This window comes from Meriones unguiculatus, chromosome 2 (genome assembly GCF_030254825.1).
Source record: "Meriones unguiculatus strain TT.TT164.6M chromosome 2, Bangor_MerUng_6.1, whole genome shotgun sequence".
NCBI classification, from domain to species: Eukaryota; Metazoa; Chordata; class Mammalia; order Rodentia; family Muridae; genus Meriones; species Meriones unguiculatus.
The window spans coordinates 35,014,024-35,022,261 of NC_083350.1; the positions used below are offsets into that span (position 1 = coordinate 35,014,024).

The following is an 8,238-nucleotide window of genomic DNA, read 5'->3' on the forward strand; positions in this document are numbered from 1 at the left end:
TATTTTAAGGAAATGGAGAAAACTGCAAGAACAAATTAATAAACTCTTCTACTAAGGAGTTTTTCTTCCCTCCCTCCCTCCCTCCTTCCCTCCCTCCCTCCCTCCCTCCCTCTGTCCCTGTCTCCTTCCTTCCATCCATCCCTTCCTGGGGGAAGAACTGAAGTCATGGATGAGAAGACATCCCTTTCCTGGTGCTCTCCTAACTAGGACCCGCCGCCGTCCATCCTTAAAGTGCCTTCGCGCAGTAGGAGCCTGTGGATAGGAGGCTTGCAACCCCTCAAGAGACAAATCGTGTGAATCTGTGCATGTTTTCTTTGCCAGTCTTTCTGCCTAAATGAGCTTGTTAGCTGCGTCTCCGTTTTCTGTAAGCCCTAGGACTCAGATCTGCACTAGACTTTGAGTCTGAGGGAGAACCAGGCTTCCTGATTGCTTCTCACAAAGCTGGTGCAGAGCGGCAGCGCTCAAACGGGAAAGCCAGCAAGTAAGTGTTCTATTCTGCAGGCAATCCCTGATAAAGCCAGCACGCTGGCTCCCTGGGGCGTCCTGGGCCCTCCACACATACTCACCCGAAGAGTGAGCGTCACTGAACAGTATTTCTGGGAGAACCCGGGAGCATGTGGCATGAGGCACTGGGCTGGGTAAGAAGAGCAGCCGCGGCCCATGTCTTTTGGGAGCTTATAATATCAAACAGGACGGATTTTTCAGAGCCCAAACTTGCCTGAGTGAGGAAAGGCACTAAAAGACTTCATTCACACCCGAGAGAGCCGGGTTTTCCTCAACCGCTGTTCTTGTGCTGTCTCGCCTCCCAGGCTCTAGGCTGGAGCTCAGGTTAGCTAAAAGGGCCCATTATTAGAAGAACCTCCTGAAAACTCCCTGTGCTAAAACAGAACTTACGCCGCCAGAACCTACACACGTCCAAACAGCCGCCCCCCTCCCCGGGATGCACCGAGCCCACACAGGTTATAAAGGCAAATGGCATCTTTCCTGTCCGGCGGCCTGTCACACCGGCCGGCATAGTCACAGCAGAAATAACAGAGCCTCTCCAACACACATCCTGACCCTCAGGAAACAACCTGCACTCGAGCTCGGAGGTTCTTGCTGCTCATTCTGATACACTTGGGGGGCGGCGGGGACGGCCTTGAGAAGAGTTCTAAAAGCCAAGTTTGCAGGCAAATGGTGAGAACTCGAAAAGATCAACCTGAGTGAGGTATCTCAGAAGCAGAAATACACACACGGTATGTACTCACTTCTAAGTGGCTATTAGACATATAATACAGCATAAACATACTAAAATCTGTACACCTAAAGAAGCTAATCAAGAAGGAGGACCCTGGGTAAGATGATCAATCCTCATTCAGAAAGACAAACAGGATGGACATTGGAAGCGGGAAACAAGGAACAGGACAGGAGCCTACCTCAGAGGGCCTTTGAAAGATTCTACCCAGCAGGGTATCAAAGTAGATGCTGAGACTCATAACCAAACTTTGGGCAGTGTGCAGGGAATCTTATAAAAGAAGGGGGAGACAGTGGGACCTGGAGAGGACAGGAACTCCACAAGGAGAGCAACAAAACCAAAAAATCTGGGCCCAGGGGTCTTTTGTGAGACTGATACTCCAACCAAGGACCATTCATGGAGATAACCTAGAACCCCTGCTCAGATGTAGCCCATGGCAGCTCAATATCCAAGTGGGTTTCCTAGTAAGGGGAACAGGGACTGTCTCTGTCATGAACTCAGTGGTAGACTCTTTGACCACCCTTCCCCCTCCCCCTGAGTGGGGGAGCAGCCTTACCAGGCCATAGAGGAAGACAATGTAGCCAGTCCTGATGAGACCTGATAGGAAAGGGTCAGAGGGAAGGGAAGGAGGACCTCTCCTATCAGTGTACTTAGAGAGGGGCATGGGAGGAGATGAGGGAGGGAGGGTGGGATTGGGAAGGAATGGGGGAGGGGGTTACAGCTGGGATACAAAGTGAATAAACTATAATTATATAAAAAATAAAAATTTAATTAAAAAAAGAATGACAAGGTGAAAGAAAGGCTGGATCCCGACTTCCCAGCATCTGAAGACTTAGTAACAATGAAGCCTTCCCTGAAAGTCTAGGTCAGAGTCAGATAAAAGCAAGACAGTCTTAAATACTGTCCAGTAATGAGATCCCTTTCTCTCATCCTGGGAGTCGACGAAAAGGCCTCTGGGGACATTTATTGAGAGCAAAGCCCACATCAACCTTACAGAATTTGGAGGTTAGACTGACCACCACAGGTCATGTGGCCGATTCATTCCCAAGTCTAGAAAACAAACAGCCAACAGCTGTAAAGCTGAGGTTGTCGTCTCTCCCTCAGAGAGTTTCTTGGGCAGTTGTACTGCTGTGTCTGACCTGATGCTGAAGCATGCATTCATTCTTGAGCTTCCCTTTCCACGTCTTCATTTTTCCTGTTGCACATCCAAGAGGCCTTAGTGACGACAGCCAAGGATGGCATTAACCAAGGGCCATGACCCTGGAGGGGAAAGCACCCACTTTCACCAAATTCCTAGGTCGATTTTTTTCCATCTCCCCAGTCCCTCTGCCAGTGAAGATAACAGCACAGGAGCACAAGAAGAACTCTGTCAAGGTAATTGATTTTTACCTGTTCTGGTTTTCTGAAACAAAAAGCAAACAATGCTCCAGACCAAAGGATTTCACAGTCATTAAGAAAGCCAGCCAAGATGGAAGGAACCCATTTCCGACCTCTGATGTGATGGTCAGGTTTGGAAGGGACTCATTCTTTACATGCACAGTCAGCCAAAACTCTGTGATTTCAGAAGGTGTTGGGAATACATGTTAATTTTTCTGACTCAAAATTCTTTTCTTTAACTTGGTCACTACTGAAAGCCAAATACACTCTGCCACTATACCACAGCAATGGCAAATGTGGACATTGTATCTCTGGGTCTTACTTAAAAGACTGATGTATTTTGTAAATGGAACTCCCTAAAGCCTGATGATGATTGTATCTCTCAAGTGGACAAAAATGAAACAATTCTAAGCATTTTTTTAAAAATATTGAGTTGCATAGAAATTGCTTGGAGTTTTTCTGATTAATAAGAAGCATTGAGAGTTCTGCTGATATTTGTCTCATCTTTAAGATCTTTGTCACAATTATTCCAACTGAATTTATTTCTTCAATTTCCAAGCTTTTAAACAAAGTAACCCAAAAGATTTTCTACCAGTGAGTGTTTGATTCATATCCATTGCCCCAGATTTAAATACCAATGAGATTTCTTCTCCTATTGAAAAATAAATGGACATGCACTATTCATCAGGATAGAAATAGGAGGTTTCTCACTATTTTTACATAGTCAATGTTTTATTGTTTAATGTTTTATTTATAACTAAATAATAAGTATAGCACACAACTAGTCCAACATTTGTCTAATTTGCTTTAATTTTCAAGCACTCATAATGGATGGCTGGAAGAAAAGAGTAGGCTTAGGTAATACTTCTGTGACAAGTAAAGACTCTTGCCATCATGGGAAACCTTGCACACTCTCATGTAAAGCAGGGAGGAAGCTATCCACAATCCAAACACCCAGACCAACAGTTTCCATGCCGCGGAGATGGTGCCTGCTCTTTTCTGAATTCATGTAACTGGTTTGTGAATGTTTGTGAGCAGACTATATTTAATATTAATGACAACTTCCCATGCTTTCATTAGTTCTTTGGAGGCCTTACTGAAGTGGTTACATAAAATCACATTAAGCAAATGACATCCTTAAAGGCATTAGATTGCGTTTGCTCCTTTAGATGAAATTGCACTAGAGACTTAGAAGGGAAGTTTTCCCATCTTCAGGATTAATCTTCACCAAATACATTTCTGAATGAGAGTAATATGCTGGCATGTTGTTCCTATTATTTATAAGACTATTTAAAGTCCATAATTATTTTTAAGTAGACTCTTTACCCCTGCCCTGGGGAGTACCCATTCAGCTGTTGGAAAAAGAAAAACGCTTCCAGGAAGAGGGTGGATAATTCCAGCCTTTCGGGGGATCCCTTCTTTGAACTGTCACTACTTGTAGGTAAATCACATCGTATTAGTGCCTCGTTCTTTCCCAAGTTCAGGATTTCCTAGTTCGGCTTTGAGAATTCTGGCCTTGATCTGGTGTTTAGTGTAGAGACAGGATCTCATTAAAGACCTGAAGAGAAAAAGAGACAGAGAAAACTCCTGGGGGAGGGGCAGTTAGCATTATTTATGTGGCAGGAGCTGAATGATTTCACTTTGTTTTTGCATCATTGTGTTATATAGTTCCCGGAAGAGTGTGACACCAGGGTGTGGGAATGTCAGCCAGCGCACACATATTTCACATCTGCCTGGCCATGTGAACGTGACCATGCCAGGAGTCTAGATGTTTTTGTCCTTTATAGAAATCATGGTGAAGAGAATTAGCGCCTCAGTAACTGTAAGGAAATTTCCGGAGGGACATGCTCAAGAATGGCTTAGAAATTATAGACCAGATCACCCAACTATCATAAACCTATCAGCAGTTAATAAAATGAGGTTTTCTTTTCATTGAAAAATAGTTGGCGTTTTTCCCCCTTGGAAAAAAATATTGATGTTGGAGACCTTTGGAACTGTGTCTGAGCTTCTTTCTCCCGATTTTTTCATTTCCTGTTTCTTTCTTTCCTTTTTGCATATAGTGAGGTCTTGGAGACAAGTTCCAAATATGTTCAAAACAAATGTACATTCCCAAAGAGTAGTGTAATGTCAATGTCACTGCCCCTAGAGTCCTGCTATTACAGGGCCCACTGCAGTCTCTCTCTCTCTCACCCCAGGATCCCAGGGAACTTAGGATGTGGAGACATTTGTAGAAAGAGGTCCAAGAACAGGCATGAGAATGTTCTGAATGGATAGCAAGTTTTTAGTAAAGAGGAGTGAAATGGTACCTGTAGGGAGCTTTGTACCTGCGCTCACCTTAAAATGAAAAGCTTGTTTATTCTGCTACAGGAAAGGAGTGCGGCATTAGAAAATCCAGAATCTCTCTCTCTCTCTCTCTCTCTCTCTCTCTCTCTCTCTCTCTCTCTCTCTCACACACACACACACACGTATCTCTGATTACCCAGCAGTAAAATGGTACACTAGGGTTTTATCTTAGGCCCCCAAGAAAGTTCTTATGAAGCAACCAGAACCGTGGTATCTGCCTGCAACGGACCAACAACAATAAAAATGCAGCCACTATCACTCTTCTGTGGAACTTACAAACATGAATACAAACATGGTAGGCGCGGGAGAAGTGAAGGCACTGTGTGAGATTACAGGACAGGGTATCTAACTGGCCAGGGACATATTTTAACTCCAACAGAAGTATATGTAGAAGGTAGGCAAATACAGAAACGGATGAGGAAGAAGTTTTCAGGACCCATGTATTTGCAGACTCTAACATGGCCCCCTGTGCTGTCAGCAGAGGAAAGAGTTGGGTAAGGAAGCAGGCAGCGATCACAGCAGCTCCCCCCAAATGGCAAGAGGCATTTAAGCTTGATCATAGAAGCAATAAGAGGTTGGGAGCAGGGTCCTTGGGGTTATTTCAAAGTGCATTTTGAAAAGTTTTAGCCTTTCTCCCTGACCCTTTATATTGTTCCTTCATTGTTTTGCTTTGCAAACAGATAAATAACTTTACTTTTTCCTTTTTGACACAAAGCACTAGGGGTCAAGGTAGAGTGGAGAGTGATGGTCCATATTTGACAGATATAAAACTCTTCAAGAGACAAGAACCTGACTTATGCAACAGGTGCATTAGACAGATTTGGGAACCCATGGTTTCACGAAGAGAAAGCAGAAACAACACAGACCCCATGAAGATGTCCATGTTGATGGCCCATAACCAAAGAAGTGAGCATCATTGAAAGAAGATACAGTGGTCATATGTTTAGAAGCCTGGCACTGAAACCCAGGCCAAATACCTGTCCCTAAAACAGTGCTGGGTATTTGCCTTCTTACACCAGTATTGAAAGATTCATTGGTGTGGACTGATTTAAACACAATAGGAGGAGGCAAAGGTCATAGATGTGTGCTCTCCACAGTTTCCAGCGACACAGATAATAACGGATGCCATGTAAAGCAGGTGGGGAGCCTGACAGATTCTGCTAAGTGGCTGGCATTTGTCCTTGGGAGTTCCCTCAAGTTTTCTATCCTTATTGCTCCTCCAGCTTCTCCTCCTTGCCTCTCCTTCACCACTATTTCCTTCTTTCTGACTCTATGCCTCTTCTTTGACTACTTCCCTTCTTCTACTAGTCCCTCCAATGTTTCTTTTCTTTTTTCTTTCTTTCTTCTCTATCTCTTTAAAAAGTGCATTTATTTACATTGTGTGTGTGTGTGTGTGAGAGAGAGAGAGAGAGAGAGAGAGAGATAGCATGTGCCTGTGGAAGTCAAACGAAGTCAGTATTCTCTCCTGCTATCCTTTGGGTCTCAAGGATCTTCTGATTTAGTCTATAGTCACTTTTCTATTACACTGTGAGCTATAGGTCTCTCTAGAGGACATCGGAATTTGGAAGCCCTAAAGAGGAATTAAGCACTTCCTGGTCCCTGCTTTAGAAGCTGACAGGAAACAAATAGTGACTGTAGGAACAGCCATTCACAGACTACGCCCCACTTCCTGCTTACAAGCCAGGCTGTTCACATGCTGTCCCTTCAGGCAGGATTGTTTATCCATCACATAACGCTAGTCTATGTTGTGTCTGTTAGAGCTTTGGCGAGGACTCTGGCTTGGGTTGGACAGTTGAGAACCAAGCACATGGACAACACAAGATACGAAAGACCCATATTTGGGCATGAGCAAGCCTTAAACAGGAATAGGGGTTGGAACAACTGTGGCTCTGGAAATCCAGCCCACAAATCAGGTCACACATTAGGGAGAAATCAAAACACAATTAAGTTGGCCGCTTTTTCTCTGCAGAGACTTGAGAGGCATTTTGAGTTAAGACTGTGAAGCTTTTCTTGTTTTTGTTCCTTCATGTTCAAGTCACTTTTTGGCATGACCAAATATTATCAGTGCCCTATTTTACACAACTTTTTCTCACACAACAATGAAGGAGTTCCAGAAACTCACCCAAAGTGTGGATTTGGAGGCAGCACATGGCCAAATGGAATTTTCTTTCTAAAGAGCCGAGAGACCATTGGCTAAAACTCCATCTGCTTAGGATAACGTGTGTGTTTTGTTTCTCAGTGGCGTGGCCGAGAAATACCATTGCATTTTTTTTCTTATTTACTTTTTATTCATAATCATAAATATAACGCTGCAATTCAGCTAGACTTGGAGGGGAAGGAGGAAAATATGGAATCCGAAGAACTTGAGTGAGAGCAGGGATTACAGGTACTTTGAGCAAATGGGATGGGGGTGCTCTCCCGAGCTACAGAAGGAATGGTCTGGTGGGTAAGATGCCCACAGGTCAAAAGAATTAGCGTTGTCCACAGTCAGAAATTGTGATCTTCTTGCTGGTCTTGCCATTCTTGGACCCAAAATGCTCCATGGCTTCCACGATGCTCATGCCTTTTTTTTACCTTCCCAAAGACCACATGCTTGCCATGCAGCTGCTCAGTCTTGGCAGTGCAGGTAAAAATATGGGAAAAGTTTGGTCCAACATTTGCCATGGACAAGATACCAGGACCTGTATGCTTCAGGATGAAGTTCTCATCCTCAAATTTCTCCCCGTAGAGGGACCTGCCACCAGTGCCATTATGGTGCATGAAGTCACCACCCTGGCACATGAATCTGGGAATAATTCCGTGAAAGGAGGAACCCTTATCCCCAAATCTTTCCCTCCAGTCCTCAGAGCACAAAACTTTTCTACTGTCTTTGGAACTTTGTCTACAAACAGCTCGAAGGAGACACAGCCCAAGGGCTGGCCATTGGCCTCTATGTTGAAGAACACTGTGGGGTTGACCATGGCTGCAGCAAAAGGTGACAGGGGACAGTGCCGCCTGCAAAGCCTACCATTGCACTTTTAAAAGAACCCAGATCTCTGGCCTCCAGAGCTGACACTCCCTGGACCCTGAAACTCAGCACCTTTTCAGGTTTACCCTTTCTGTTTCTCCTTGTGAAGTCCAAGCTTCACTGCAGTTTGTTCACCTGCCTTTGCTTCTGGAGAGTGGCTAGTGTGATCTTTCCAGTTTCCCGTCATCCTCCCAGCCGTAATCACCCTTCAAGTCACAGGTCATGGTGTCTAAATGGATCTCCCTCTCAATCATGCTGCCCTTTACACCCCTGTCTG

General features: G+C 44.5%; 1 pseudogene; it reads right to left on the bottom strand.

Moving 5' to 3' along the window:
* Positions 1-7,425: 7,425 nt before the first annotated feature.
* On the bottom strand, positions 7,426-7,914 carry LOC110559608 (peptidyl-prolyl cis-trans isomerase A-like; annotated as a pseudogene).
* Positions 7,915-8,238: the final 324 nt, after the last annotated feature.